This window comes from Rattus norvegicus, chromosome 17 (assembly GCF_036323735.1).
Source record: "Rattus norvegicus strain BN/NHsdMcwi chromosome 17, GRCr8, whole genome shotgun sequence".
Classification (NCBI taxonomy): domain Eukaryota; kingdom Metazoa; phylum Chordata; class Mammalia; order Rodentia; family Muridae; genus Rattus; species Rattus norvegicus.
Window position 1 is genome coordinate 19535632 of NC_086035.1, and position 15042 is coordinate 19550673.

Below are 15042 nucleotides of genomic sequence, written 5' to 3' on the forward strand. Positions count from 1 at the left end.
CATCTGTTCTCTTTTTCCATCGTGTATATCCTGGGGATCAAACATGAGTTGTCAGACTTGCCAGCAAGGGTCTTTACTGTTGGGCTACCTCATTGGCCCTTACGTTGCTGTAGTCAGTGAATTTTATCACAGCAACAAGAAAAGAAACCCTTGTTCAAGATGTCAAGCACCCCCCGCCCCCAGCACTCCATGCTTCCTTGTCTGATTCATTTTCTCCAAAACCCTTCTCGACGTCAGGCACACTGCATAACTTACTTGTGTTACCTGGTTCCTCCCTGTCCTCCAGAGAATACTGGCCCATGTGTCAGGAACTTGGCTTTGCTCCCTGATATATGGGCAAAGCTCCTAGGCGCATGGGAGAGCCTGAGTAATGATGAGCCTATTTGGGACTTCCAGGGCCTCCTTAGGTTCGGGGACATTTGCTATTGCAGGAGGGCACCAAGCATAACCCCATACTGAATGAAGAAACCAGGGGACCAGTCCAGAGCATTCATACTTGGCTTCCACAGGGTCTTTCCAGCTGGAATCACACAGAACACATTTGGTTTCTCTAGCAATAAGGACGGCCACAATTTTAATGCTGCTTACCAGGGAAGCTCATTAAAGACTGGGGGTGGGGGAGCCCAAGTTTATACAGAAGTCTGGTCACACAGGCACCTCAGTATGGCACATAGCAAACTTTCAGAGTCCCGGAAGGAAGGCAGGTGTTTGACAGGGACCATATTGTTTGCGTTCACAGCTTAGGCACAGGGAAGTGTTCTAGTCTCCACATCCAAATTCCCAGCATCCAGCCTTGCACGTAGGCCCGTCTAAAGATAGTGCTCTGGCCCTCCACGTTAAGTAGTTTCTGCAAAAGGCGCTAAAAGGATTTGTCACTTTTCAGTTGACAAAAATGAATCATTTTCAGAGCTCAAGAGAAGACCAATTAAGAAAATGTTTCCTTTTTTTACACGTCGGAATCACAGTTTTACATTCTGACCTTAGCCATCCATATCAACACAGTTTACATATTTAATGCAGCTCATCCTGGTGAGAAGACATGGAAAGAGCTTCACACAGTCCTTGGATTCTGGACATGTTAGGATGGGCTACTGAGGGAAATGGGACAGAAGCCACATCTACAGAGTGAGTGCCTACCAGAGAGCTCCCTTGAGAAAGCCATTAGCTGTCTTTATCTCTCCTCCCCTTTTCTTCCTTCCCCCTCCTCTCCCTTTCTCCTCTCTTTCTCTTCTCTGTCCCCCCTTCCCATTGCCTTTCCCTCGTCTTTCCTTTCCTCTTAAAAAGTATCCATGGCCTAGCAAAATATTCTGACTATCCAAGGGACTGCACAAATATTTCTGTAACAGGTAAATAACATGACTGTCAAGGTTTAAAATAATTTTACTTCTAAAGTATCATGGTTAATCTTCACTGTCAACTTGACCGGGTTTAGAATCACCTAAGCAACATGCCTCTGGGCGTGTCTGTGAGGATGCTCCCAGACAGATGTGACTGAGACAGGAAGACCCACCTTGAATGTCAATGGTACACAACAGGCACATTACTAAATTCCATTTACATGAGAAACAAACATGACTTGTGACAGATGCTCACGACGACTCGAAGGCTGATAGAACAGATACTGTGACAAACACGCACATCAAATATTTTTACTGTGCTGTATTTAGGAATGCTGGGGTTGGAAATAAATAGTCGTCACCAGTGATTTTGTTTGCTTAAGATCAGAAGAGAAGAGGAAACCTCAGCATGCACCTAGAAACTTCTTGGAGTTGTGTGAGGCTGGAGGGATGGGAATGCCTAGGCCCACAACACCCAGCCTTGGCTAAAGCAGACGTCTTCGATGTGACAGTACCAAGTCTTCAGGGAGACTTCTCGGGACAGAATTGCCTGGGAACTGAAGCTCAGATCATTTCTCAAGTTATTAGACCAGTGAATGGAAGGCCAGCTTACTGGAGTCTGAAAATAAAACAGTAAGAAAACTTGAAAAGGTTTTAAGTTTTCTCCCTCATTTTTTTAAAAAAAAAGTATAAATATAAAAATATTTATTTTTATTTTATGTTCATGAGTGTTTCTTTGGCATTGTGCCATGTGCTTGCCTGGTACCCTCAAAGGTCAGCAGAGGGTACCAGACTCACTGAAACAGGAGTTATGAGTCAACACGTGCGTGTTGGGAACTGCATTCAGCTCCTAAGAGCAGCCAGTGCTCTCGAGCACTGAGCCACCTCTCCAGCTCTACCTCCTTGTTTAACCTGTGCTCTTGTAGTAACCTTAACACACTCATTGAGCTTCACCAAACCAGACCTAAGTGGAATGGTCTCCTTGCTCTGTCCTTGGATCCTATCTGGAGGGAATTTCTCCTTGTTTCCACAGTAAAAGTTAAACAAATGGGTGGTGATATCCAACTTGTCTTGCACATTCATTTCATCCATGCATAGGAATCTGACCATGGCAGCTTAGCAGAAGGCCTGCTGCTCCCAGCCCTATAGACAGGATGCAAGTTAGTCCTTAGCAAGCATAGTCTAAGTGGCTATAAGCGAAGCTATGGTTTCAAGTTGGAGTAAAGGCCACAGCCAGTCTTTCCACCATGGACAAAATCAGGCTGATACCTATTAGTCTCAGAAGTGGCCAATAGCCTCCAAATCCAGCATGACGTCACCCCTAGGCGACAAGGACTGGTGTGTTTGTTGCCATGGCAACCACCACACATTCCCAGAGTCCATTTTACCTTCATGCTATCTTACCTGTGCTGTGTGGGGTAGTGGGTGTGATTATGTCATGGCCCAAATAAAAGGCAGAGACCCCAGATCCCTCACTACTACTACTACTACTACTACTACTACTACTACTACTACTACTACCACCACCACCACCACCGCCACCTCCTCCTCCTCCTCTTCCTTCTCCTTTTCTTTCCCTCCTCCTCCTCTTCCTCCTCCTCCTCTCTCTTTGCCCCCCTTCTTCCTCTTCTCTTCCCCACTTCCCCCCAAGTAAACCCTCTTCTCATGGAACTGTGCTGGCCTGGTGTGATCTGTCTGGATACAAGCTGCTTTCTAACACAACAGTACCTTCCTGCAAATAATTACCCTCATGCACTACTTCATTAATCTGTGTTTATCTAGAGGACACCTGGACCTGGCAGGAGAGCCTTGATCCTTGTCACAGAGAATTCCTCAACCCTATCAGGTATCTGGCATTATGTCTGTGTCTTCTCATGGGATTTCCTTTACTAAGACACAAAGGATTCATCAGGGTTCTATCCTCCTTATCATCCGGTATGGTTCTTATTTAACCAAAGAAAGTTAACACCTAAGGATACTTAAATGAACTGGGTAGAATGAAGGAGAGACTCGCTTGTTAGGTAGTACTGTTTTCAAATGGCCAGCAATAAAATGAAGACTTTATTTTGTGTGGAGAGGAACTGTAAGGCTTACCAGATGATATGGAAAATCACAAAAAGCTGGTGAGGAACACTGCCAGCATCTGGTGTCAAAACTGTATCCCTGTGAGAGCAGACTCTGACCACAGAGCCGAGGCCAAACACACAGAGAGACACTGGGAGTCAGACCATGCCTCATGAGTAACAAGTGGTTTGTCATTTGCTATTCCAGATGCCTGGTGAGTATCTGTGAATGGAGGTCAGAGGGGAATGACTGCCGTCAAGGCTGCTACTTTCTACCAACAGTACAGAAAAAAGAAACAGAAATAAGTAAGGTGCACTTCTAGCATCCGGATACTTGTACCACAAGTTCCAACCAACAGTAGTTGTTAGGCGAGTAATTGTTATAATTAGTAGTTTTCCTGGGCAGACGTGAACTCTTTTTTAGGGCACCAAGGATAGATCAGTGATTCCATCCAAGTCTAGCTGAGCGAACCAAAGAGTTCATTGAGGTCACTAAGGATTTTGGATGTGCTCAAAACAGCTGAATCACTAAACCGTCATGAAGGATGACTTCCCTCAGCTGTGTCGGTGGAGTCCTGCACTTACCCTTCCCCTCTCCATAGACTACATCAGCTCCTAAGACCACATGTAGCTGAGGCACAACTACATATAGCTTGGGGGTGGGGCACAAAAGTAGTGTCTGGCATCTCAGGTGAGGGTCTGATAGCTATCTGCATCTTCTTCTGTTATGAAGAATTGTCCTCAAGTCCTACCTTAAGCATTCTAGTAGGTACTCAGAGATGGTCTGTCTAGAATGGTGATTAATGGCTCTCAGAAGGGAGCATTTTACAGAGGAACTATTTGGCATTTTGTGACCAATGATGACTAAAGAAAGATTTTCGGGGCTGGGGATTTAGCTCAGTGGTAGAGCGCTTACCTAGGAAGCGCAAGGCCCTGGGTTCGATCCCCAGCTCCGAAAAAAAAAAAAAAAGAACCAAAAAAAAAAAAAAAAAAAAAAGAAAGATTTTCTTCTGCCTCTCCCAGCACTGACATGGAAAGTATTATGATGGTCAATAAAAAAGTGCTGTGATTTTGTTTTTGCTGAAACTCATGATGAATTATGTTTGCCAATATAGCACTGTTAGTTGATGGTGAACCTTCATAAAGGATGAATGGCTTTCTCAGGAGACTAGATTATGTCTCTGGGAAATGAATTTATACTCAAAGGAACAGGTTGCTGTGCTGTAGGTCAGCTCCTTGTCTCCTCTTACTCTTCTGCACATACCCACTGCCACCCTCACAGATGATTCATCCATCCATCCATCCTTCATGTGATAGGGGGCTTGCCAGGTACAGCTTGAACATCCCAACCTCCAGAATTATAAACCAAAATAAACTTCTTCTCTTTGCAAATTATTCAATCTCAGGTGTTCCATTTTAGCATTCAGAAAATACTAAGACACTTATATGTAATTCATTAACCGAGTCAGTAACAACTTAAAGGTATCTAATGCACAGGTAGGAATGTTTACTTCATTAAACAACACTGATATATCTGTCTATAGCCACATATACGTTAGTGTCAGAGATGCATTTTAATAAATTCATTACCAAGCAATTTTGTTACTAGGAAGACACCATTAAGAGAACGTATACAAGTTAATACAGATAAAATGTCATCTTCATTGACTGCTTATCACCACATGGTACATCACTATATATTTGACATAGAAAACACACTCAGGAAAACTTGATGCCAAATTTTTCAAAATAAGCCCAAAGCTAATTTTGAATGCTTAAACTTTACCCGGATTTTAAATGTTTATTTTATATTTGGGGGAGTTGGGGAGATGGCTCATTGGGCAAAGTGCTTGCCATTCAAACACAGAAGGATCTAAGTTCAGATTCTCATCACCCACCCCAAAGCCAAGCACAGTGGTGTGTGTTTGTAACTCCAGTGAAAGGGCAGAGACAGATGGATCTCCGGGACTTGTGGAACAGTTAGTCTACCCAAATGAGTGAGCCTGAGACTCATTGAGAGACTGTGCTTCAAAAATAAGGTAGAGAATCATAGGGGAGACACCTGGTTCTGATCTCTGGCCTTCAAATATATATACCTGGCATGCGCACTTGTGTACACACCATGTTACATGATGCTATTCTGCATGCTAACTTTTAGCTTGTTCCACCTTAAACATCACCAGTAATACATTAGACTGAAAAAGGAAGCAATTCAGTTTTATTTTTGGTTGCAAGCCTAGCTTTTAACAGCTAAGCCATCTCTCCAGCCCACAATTCAATTTTAAGGAAACAGTCCAGTGTTCTAATTTAGTATAAAAAATTTAAAGGGAAGAGGTATTGATGATTTAAAATGTTTCATTACTTGTTCTTATAAACCTTATGGTTTTCTAACTAGATGCTAAGACACAATTGCTAAAGACATCATACACATTGACTGTGGGACACAGAGAAATCAAGCTAGAACTGACCAAGAAACATCCTCCCTGCTGGCTAGTTTCATACTGATGGAAGGTAAAGTATAGTCCACTGGGAGAGAAAAGACATCAGTGATTTTCTCAAGGGCTGCTAGAATGCCAACCTGCCAGGCGAGATGTGCCCACTGGTGTGATAGTGGCATGATTGTCATGGGGGTAAACAAACACATTCTGATTGAATTTGAGGTCTGCCCCCAAAGAAGAAGAATTCATGTCTGACTCTGTACACCTTGTCTAAACCCCATGGCTGGAGAGACCATAGGACTTAGGGTTTAGCTCACTACTACTGTTTTGCTAAGTGGACATGCTGTCAAATTGTCTTCTGAATAGTTTAAGTTTATACCCATAGATTAGTGATGCTTGTCATCCTTAGCCAGAGATGCTTCTTTTTTTGCAGTGGGCCATGATTAATATAGTGACTTAAAACTAGTCAAAAGGTTAAGAATAAATAACCATGAATGCTTATCCCTAAATGCAACATTTGGATCAAGCTCTGCCCTTCCAGGCTCCGGCACGATTGAGGACTAAGGAGCAGAAAGAACATAAGAGGTAGAAGTTGGGGGAGAGGGCTGGGGTCTAGAAACAATATGGCTGTTATACTTGCAAACTCACCACAGCTGTGGTTGCATGTACAAGGTCAAGACAGTCAACATGCCAGTGTGGCTAGAGAAGGGGTTCATGAGGAGCCTCACCCTGCACCGAGAAGTTATTGGCAACTGATGGCTGCTGGGGATGTGGTCATGGGTAGGATGTCTAATGTTACTGGATGGTCCCATATTTATATACATTTAAGAAGCATTGGTTCAAATCAGGGATTTTTCTTTTCTTTAAGAAGACAAGAAGTTAGGAGGCAGATGCATAGAGGAGTTGAGGACTGGGCCACCGGAGAGTAGAAAGAGGGGTGTGGATATGATCAAAACATATAGAATGTATGTATGAAGTCCTCAGATATGTTAAACGGGAGAAAGGCAGCTGAACACTGGTGTGAACACAAGCTAATCTCATGTTCTCTGCTCCTGACTGTGGAAGTAAGGGATCCAAGCACTTCAAGTTCATGCTTCCCCACCATGATGGACTGCTGAAATGGGAGCCAGAAGAAACCACCTGTTCCTTTAAAGAAAGCCACTGTTTTACAAACTCTAAAATCTTACACAACACCAATAGTCAAGCCTCCTCTGTACCAAACAGAACTTGATTTAATATCCTTCCCTTCAGCATCCCACGTTGGTATAAGAAACAATGGCACCTGTATTAGTTTCATCGTTCTCCTTAAGGTAGCCCAGGCTGACCCTGAACTCAATATGTATGTAGCCCAGGAGAAACCTTGAATTTATGGTACTCATCCTGCCTCAACCGCCAGAGTGTCAGGATTACAGGTGTGAGACACCAAACTCCACTTAGCATTCTATTTTTAAAAATCTCTGAAGGTTAAAATAAAGTTAAGCAACTTCTCCCAAGAAGCTTCCCATAGCAGTGTGGAAACTCAACTTTTAGATCTTATTGTTGCAGTTATCAGAGGCAGCAGAACCTGAGCAGGGACAAGTCTTACACTAAAGGTTCCTGAGGCTGGAGAGATGACTAAGTAATGACCAGTACTTGCTTTTGCAGAGGACCTGAATCCCCTCCCCAAGATCCACATCAGGTGACTCACAACTGCCTCTAACTTTGCAGCTCCAAGGAACTGGACACCGTCTTCTGGCCCTCATGGGCACCCACTACACAAAAGTGTTCATGTGCACACACACACACACACACACACACACACACACACACACACACAGAGAGAGAGAGAGAGAGAGAGAGAGAGAGAGGAAGTATAAAAATATATCTGTAAATATTTTGTCACCGTCTATATCTCAAGACCTTTAACTTGTCAGGTTAGGCTTGGCAACCTTTCAGCCTGACCTCGGAAGCAGCTGTGCTCCTGGAGCCTTTAATCAAGTACAGGATGACTCCATTCTTGTCAAACGGAACTCAGCAAGTAGAGAGCATCGATCGGCCTTGATTTGGTCAGAATGTTCCAGCGTGACTATGGCCCCTCTTCAGAGTTTTGAGCAAATTAGAGTTGAGTACTTGTGGGAAATACACAGGCATCATTACTTCCCAAAACATTCCGCCCTGAACTTTTGCCTTAAAATTATGAAGGAAGGATAGGCAAGTGGTACATTTGAGCAAGCCAGGAAGACAGACAGCAGGGTCTTCTTTCTATTGGCTTTCTAGAACATGGAACCATGTCAAAAACCATCTAAACAGTGTCCTTCCTCGATGAACGTGGGGGACCGTCCCCTCTTACTTTCTTACCAGATCAGACAGCTTGCAGGGAGGATGGTGGTCTTAGGCTTTTCGAGCTGCGGCTGCTGTTGGCAGAAGGGGAACAGCTGGAGCCAGCACCTGTTTCCCATCCCAGGCTCTCATAATACGCTCACAATTTTGGAATTGAAAACATTCCTCAGTGCAACTCGTGCATGCAAATAACCTTATCTTTTAATGCTCTGTATATCTTTCCTTCCAAATGTTTATTTCTCGTGATAAACATAGAAGAAGTCTAACAGAGCACAAGGAAGATATAAGAACAGAGGTAGGGCAGTATAACTGAACCGTGGGGGATCTTGTTTTGTTTTCCTTCAGAGACAGGGCCTCATCTGAAGTCTAGGGTTTCCCATAACTCTCTGTGGAACTCAGTCTGCCCTCAGATTATCAATCCTCCTGCCTCAGGCTCTCAAGGGCTGAGATTGTAGGCATAAGTCACATGCCCAGCTTAAACTATGTGGTGTCAGTAAGTATAACCAAGAAATCTTATCCATTCTGACCTAAAGTTTTAGCTTGGGTAGTTGAACGAGTTTCTATAGCTATACCATGTTACTAAAGCCCTTGACTGCCTCCCTAGCCACCACAGGCAGACTTGGAAGAAGCTAGCTATTTTGCAGAGACAGTTTTCTACGTGTTATTATCACATTCCTTTGGGACAGAGTCCAGACTGAACACAGAAGACGTGGAGACAGTCCATGGATGACACTGGGTTCCTCTTCAAAGTTTCGCAAGGCAAAGGAGAGCAAGCTCTTATCTAAGATGTGGCTAGGGGCAGTTATGTGTTTAAAGGGGAAATGGCCCTAGTGACGTTGCCTGTGGGTTAAGGGTGACGTGAATACAGGTTCCCTGGAAATGCTCATTGATGCTACCCCTCCCCCAGCCCAAGTTGGCCTTGAACTCAATATGTAGCTGAGGATGACTTTGAACTCCTGGTATTGCTGCCTCTACCTTTAGAATACTGGAGTTACAGTCCTGGGCTACTCTGTCCAATTTACAGGGCTGTTTTAGTTAAGGTTTCTATTGCTGTGATACATACCACAAACAAAAGCAACTTGGGAAGGAAAGGGTTTAGTTCAGTTTATTTTCAACTCTCAGGTTGTAATCCAGTCCCTGAGGTGAGTCAGATGGAGGGACTTAAGACAGGACCTGGAGGTGAAACTGGAAACAGATCACCAGAGAAGCATTATTTACAGGCCTGCACTCCAAAGCTTGCTTTCTGCTAAGGGGTGGCAGCCCCCTACCTACAGCCAGAACCTGGGTTGGGTCCTCCCACACCAACCATTAATCAAGAAAATGCCCTATAAGCAGACTTGCCTATAAGCAATCTTATGGAGGCGTTTTTCTCAATTGTGGGTGCCGGGGACTGAACCCAGGGCTTGATGAATGCTAGGCAAATAACTTCACTATCTGAGCTATACCCTTAGCCTCAGGCCCCATGTTCCCTTGCTACTGTCACATCCTGTCCAAGGCAAAGAGAAGAAGCAGTCCAAGGCACTGAGGGATGTCAATAACTTAGAAACCATGGCCACTACTTTGCCTTCTCTGTGTTTGGGTTTTGAAAAGAAGCTATGCAGAGCCTATGGCCGTGACTTGGGCCCCCAGTCGGTAGTCTTAAAGGAGGAGAGAATAGATGCGGACACACATGAGGGAGAAGGCCCCAGGTATACGGAGACAGAAACTAAGATGATGTGGTGACCCAGCCAGAGGATGCCGACACCAGGCAGCAGCTACCAGGAGACAATTCTGAAACAAGTTTCGCTTCAGAGATTCCAGTAGAAACAAACCGTTCGTCCTGGCCTTCCAGACTCTAGAGCTAGGAGGGAGGACTTCTGGTCTGTGCAGTCATCTAGCCCAAGCCGCTTTGTTACGCAGCTGCAGGCAGTAAATCCACCCTGCCCTGGAGTCAGGCTGAGGCCAGGCTCTGGTGCTCCCCTCTTCCCAAGGAAGAGGGCAGTGACAGGGTCTCTTTGATGCTTAAAGATCGAAGAGTGGAATCAAGAGACTAAAGTCTGTGCATAGGTCACAAGTCTCCGTGACATTGGGACATTATTTTTGAACATGTGCTTTGTGCCTGGCCATGAAGTTGCTCAGATCTCCTGGAAAAGTAGATAAGGGCTTGGGTTCAGCAACGTGTCCCGGTCACAGCAGGCATAGCTTGGGTAGAAACGCCAGCTCTTTACTTCCACAGACTACCATTCTCTTCTGTGTGTGTGTGTGTGTGTGTGTGTGTGTGTGTGTGTGTGTGTGTGTGTATGTGTATGTGTGTGTGTGTATAGGTGTGTGTGTCTGTGTGTATAGGTGTGTGTGTATAGGTGTGTGTGTGTGTGTGTCTGTGTGTGTGTATAGGTGTGTGTGTGTGTTGGGTGAGGAATGGTCATGCACAGCGTGTTGTGCAAGCCACAGCATGACTCATTTTTAGGGACTTTCAGAGAAAACAGAAAAATGCTGAAGAAAATGAGGAAATCAAATTTGGAATAAGGAAGACTCAGATCGAGCTATGGTGACATTTTTTCATGTCTCTGAATGACATTTTAAATCACACCCAATACACGTTCTGTGAGATGTGAATGACTTTACTGTAGCACTTGAAATGAATGATTCCAAAGGCTATCTGGGAAGTAAGCAAGTGTTCTGCAACATATTTAACGTGTTGAACCCTGCGGTCTTCCACTGCAGGTGGACTTTAGGCTCTCATCAAGCCCCTAATGTATTTCAAAAGAACAATCAACCTGATAGTCCCTTAAAGGTGCTTCTAACTCCGAGTGCATTTGCCTGCCAAATGAAGCCAAAAGCTAAAACCTTATGTGCTCTATTTAGAGCTTGTAAGGTTTGGGCCTAAACACCATCCTTTCTATTACAGTAAGAACCAGTCATATTTTGCCTCGGGGAGGCTGTGCACATACACAAAACAACCTCTGTGAATTTAATTAGCCTGCATTTAATGTCCTGTACACCAATTGTAACGTGCCTTAACTGTGCCTGAACTATTTCAGAGCAGTGAGGTTTGCTGGAATTTAGGACTATGTGATGCCCTGAGCTTCCCTGAGTGGTGTGTTTGGCTGCACGGAAATCCCAGGCTGAACATCATCCTATGGATGAAATGATATAGCTTGCTGACTGAGTATCAACTGGAGCAGTAATGTGGCACAATCTATGGATGTTTTTCCCCATATCCATGTCCCTTCAGTCTCATTATATTGCTGGACTACATTTCCCAGGCTCCTCTTCATTCTTGTTATGTTGCTGGACCACATTTCCCAGGCTCCTCTGCAACTTGGTAAAGTCATTATCACTGAGTTCTAGCAGAGAAGTTATAGATGCAATTCTGGGTCCAGTTATTAAGAAGTTTTCCCCTTCATTTCCTTTTCTTTTTGCTAGAGGTTCTAGCAGGCATGTTCGCCTGTGGCTGGTGGGCTGCATATAGCAAGGACAACTAGGAATATGGCCAAACACAGGACTGTAAACTTGGGCCTGCAAGATGGGATCCATTGGTTAGAGTTTGTGGTACAAACCTAAAGACCCGAACTCCATCATTCCATCCGTGGGACTCATAGAGAAAGAAAAAAGACAGCTCTGGCATGCACCTGAGGCCCCACAAACTTGCTCACTAAATTAAATAATAAAATGTAAAATCCCACCAATATTATATATTATGTTTTAAGTAGTGTATGTGATCTTGCAGATCAGGTGTAAGCTCTCAGCTACTGCCCCAGTGCCACACCTGCCTGCCTGCCACCGTGTCCCCTGCCATGATGATAATAGATTAAGTCTCTGAAACAGTGTGCATGCCCTAGTTAAATGTTTTCTTTTACCAGTTACCCTGGTCATGGTGTCTCTTCACAGCAGTAGAATAGCAACTACAACGGAAGTCTGTATGCGAACATGTAAGCGTGACAGAGGATTTCTGTCATCCAACAGAGAATAACCAATCTGGGTTGATTTATCTCATCTGGCATAAAATAAACCATCTAAATACTGATGAACTCCTGAGGAGTTGTCTAGGTTGTAAGAGACATACTAATCATGTGGGGGTCGTGGGGGTGGGTGTCCCAAATTGATTTTTCTCTTATTGGAAATTAGAAAACTTACAGCTTTGTGGGGGAGTGCTGGGCTAACAATCATATTAGATAAAAGACTGGGGCTGGAACTGCTTCAGGTCACCCCAATTTTCGACCACACTATCTGCTTCAGCCACGTTCTATGAGAAAAATGGCTGGTCTATACGCCAAGCAACTGATGCATGATCTCTCCTTTGCCACAGTCCTAGCCGTTAGTTGAAAACGGCGTATTCCTGGACAGATCACACCAAGCCAGCACAGTTCCCACAAGAGAGGTCCTTGATTGAAAGAGGGGAAAGAAGTAAGGAAGAGAAGAGAGAAAGAGAGAGATGGGTTGAGGTCCCTGCCTTTTATCCAGGCTGTGACATAGGTGACATAGGTGGTGACTCACACAGGTGATGCATGTGCAGGGAGTGTATGGTGGTTGCCATGGCAACAGATGCAGGTGTGTTCTTGTCACCTAGGGATGATGTCATCGCTGGATTCTAAGACTGGCCATATGTAAACAGCTTCTGATGCCAACACTAGCAGAGCTTAAGTCCAAGTTCTCCCATATGGACTTTTGTGGTTATTCTGAACCTTCTCCTTCTAGTCTGTCCTCATTCCCCTAAAACTGTCACCTAGCTGATCACTCTGAAGGGAGCCTTATCTGATCACGCTTTTCTCGAAAAACACTGCACAGATTCCGTTTCTCCTAAGTAGCTTTGACATATGACAGGATAGTGACTTATAGCATAGTCAAGCTGGGGAGATAAGTCAGTGAGGAGAGTGCGTGCTGAGCAAGAGTGAGGACTCAAGCACTGGATCCCCAGGACCCCTATAAAAAGCCAGGCATGGTGGTACATTTCATTGGACAGCAAGACAGACAGATGCAACAGGGTATGAGTGCTCTTACTGGCTAGCCAGTCTAGCTGAAGGAGTAAGCTCCAGGTTTTGTGAGAGAGCTTGTCTAAACTGATGGTAGTGCGTGATTGCTGAAGCAACACCTCACAGAACATGGGGAAGTCGGGCTGGTGTCTACCTAGAACCCTCACCCCCTAATGACTAGTGTTCATAGTACTGGAAGGTACTCTGCACACTAGCAGAGGAGGAAAGTAAACACCAATCCAGTGACGAAACCTGAACTCTACAATGATGATCTGCCTACAAGAAATGCTTGTGCAACTGTGGCACTGAAGTTGTGGGATAAACCAACCAGTATCTGAATGGAATTAAGGCCTACTCCATGACACGGTCTCCATGACAACACTGGTTAGGTGGCTGAGACCTGAGACTAAGGCCTTGGACCTAGGAGAAAAACCAAATACTGCTCTTATACTAAAGGAATGTTGCCATAAGATAACACCTAACGACATTCTGCTATACTCACAGACCAGAGTTTTGTTCAGCCATTATCAGAGAAGCTTCCTCTGACAATAGATGGGAACAAAGAGAGACCCGCAGCTAGAAAATATGCAGAGAGCGAAAGGCCTGGAAACATTCAGTTCTAAGTGGGACGTCTTCATAAAACCCCTCCCCTCAGGGCTCAGGGAACCCTGCAGAAAGAGAAGCAGAAAGAGTGTATGAGCCAGTGAGAGTGGAACGCACTAAGGAAACAAGGCCCTGTAAACCAACAAGGCTGACACACACATGAGCTCACAGAGACGGTAGCATGCACAGGACCTGCACATGTCTACGTCAAATGGGGTCCCAGTGCCGAAAGAGGAAGCAGACACCAGCCTCCATCCATAACCCTGATACTGTTTCCAATTGATAATGCTTAGTTTTTGCCAATGGAGTCTCACTGGGTGTACAAATCACACTCAGGGGCAGGTCCCACACCCATCAATACATACCAACACAAAATGAACTCTGATATTTTGCTATTTTGAGAGTTTTTGTTATTGTTGTTGTTGTTTGCTCCCCTCTCCCCCCCTTTTTTTTAACCTCGAAGGTCTTTTGCATAGGCATTATGGTTTCTGCTTTTGATTTTGCTTTCACAAATGCCTATTTGTGTTTCTTGTGTTTTTTCCTTGGTTCTTTGTTTGCTTAATGAGTGCTTTTTTTTTTCCAGTTCTGTTGTGGTTTGTTTGCTTTTATTTTATCTTATTTTATTATTCTTTCAGATGATTGTTTTATTCTAATGAGAGAGTGTGTGTGTGAGAGAAAGGATATGGAGTTAGGCAGGTAGGGAATTGGGAGGATCTCAGAGGACCTGGGGGAGGCAAAAACCATTGTTAGAATACATTGTATGAAAAAATTTTCAACAAAAAAGTGGTGGAGGGACAACTCTAGCTTCCACAGGTTTGTGTGTACCTGTACATGGCCTCCACGAGCATGTGTATAACACATACATACCCAATATTAGCCTCATCTTCTGGTATCTCCCCTTTGATCACTGCTACTGCTTCAGGGATATGCAAGATTACCTCAGTGTGCACCCCCTAATCAATTCCCCTGTGTACCTGGGTGTGTTCTGCTTCGAATCCCTTCCTTTCTCTCTAAAACTTATTTAAATTCTTCTTCATCTTCTTCATGGCTGTACGATGACCGTGGGGCCATGGAGTCTATAATATAAGGGAATCTCTGAATGTAAGTGAGCAGGTGAAGAGGAGCCAAGGGCTGTGATGAGCAACTCAGTAGCTTTGCCCCTGCCTTCGCTCTTGATTATTAAGAAAACACCACATCCTGATACGCGCTGTCTTCCAGCCCCTAGTAAATGTAACAACATGGATAATATGTTGCTAATGTGAGAAACAATAGCAACCGTTGAAAGCAACCCTGTATCCTGTTTTTTTCCCTTTCTTTCCATCCTTTTTCC

General features: G+C 44.3%; 1 long non-coding RNA gene across 3 annotated transcripts in view; it reads right to left on the reverse strand.

The window, feature by feature from the left end:
* Positions 1-15042, reverse strand: part of LOC102549787 (uncharacterized) — a 107027-nt gene that overhangs the window by 5007 nt on the left and 86978 nt on the right. The gene's annotated exons all lie outside the window — the stretch shown is intronic.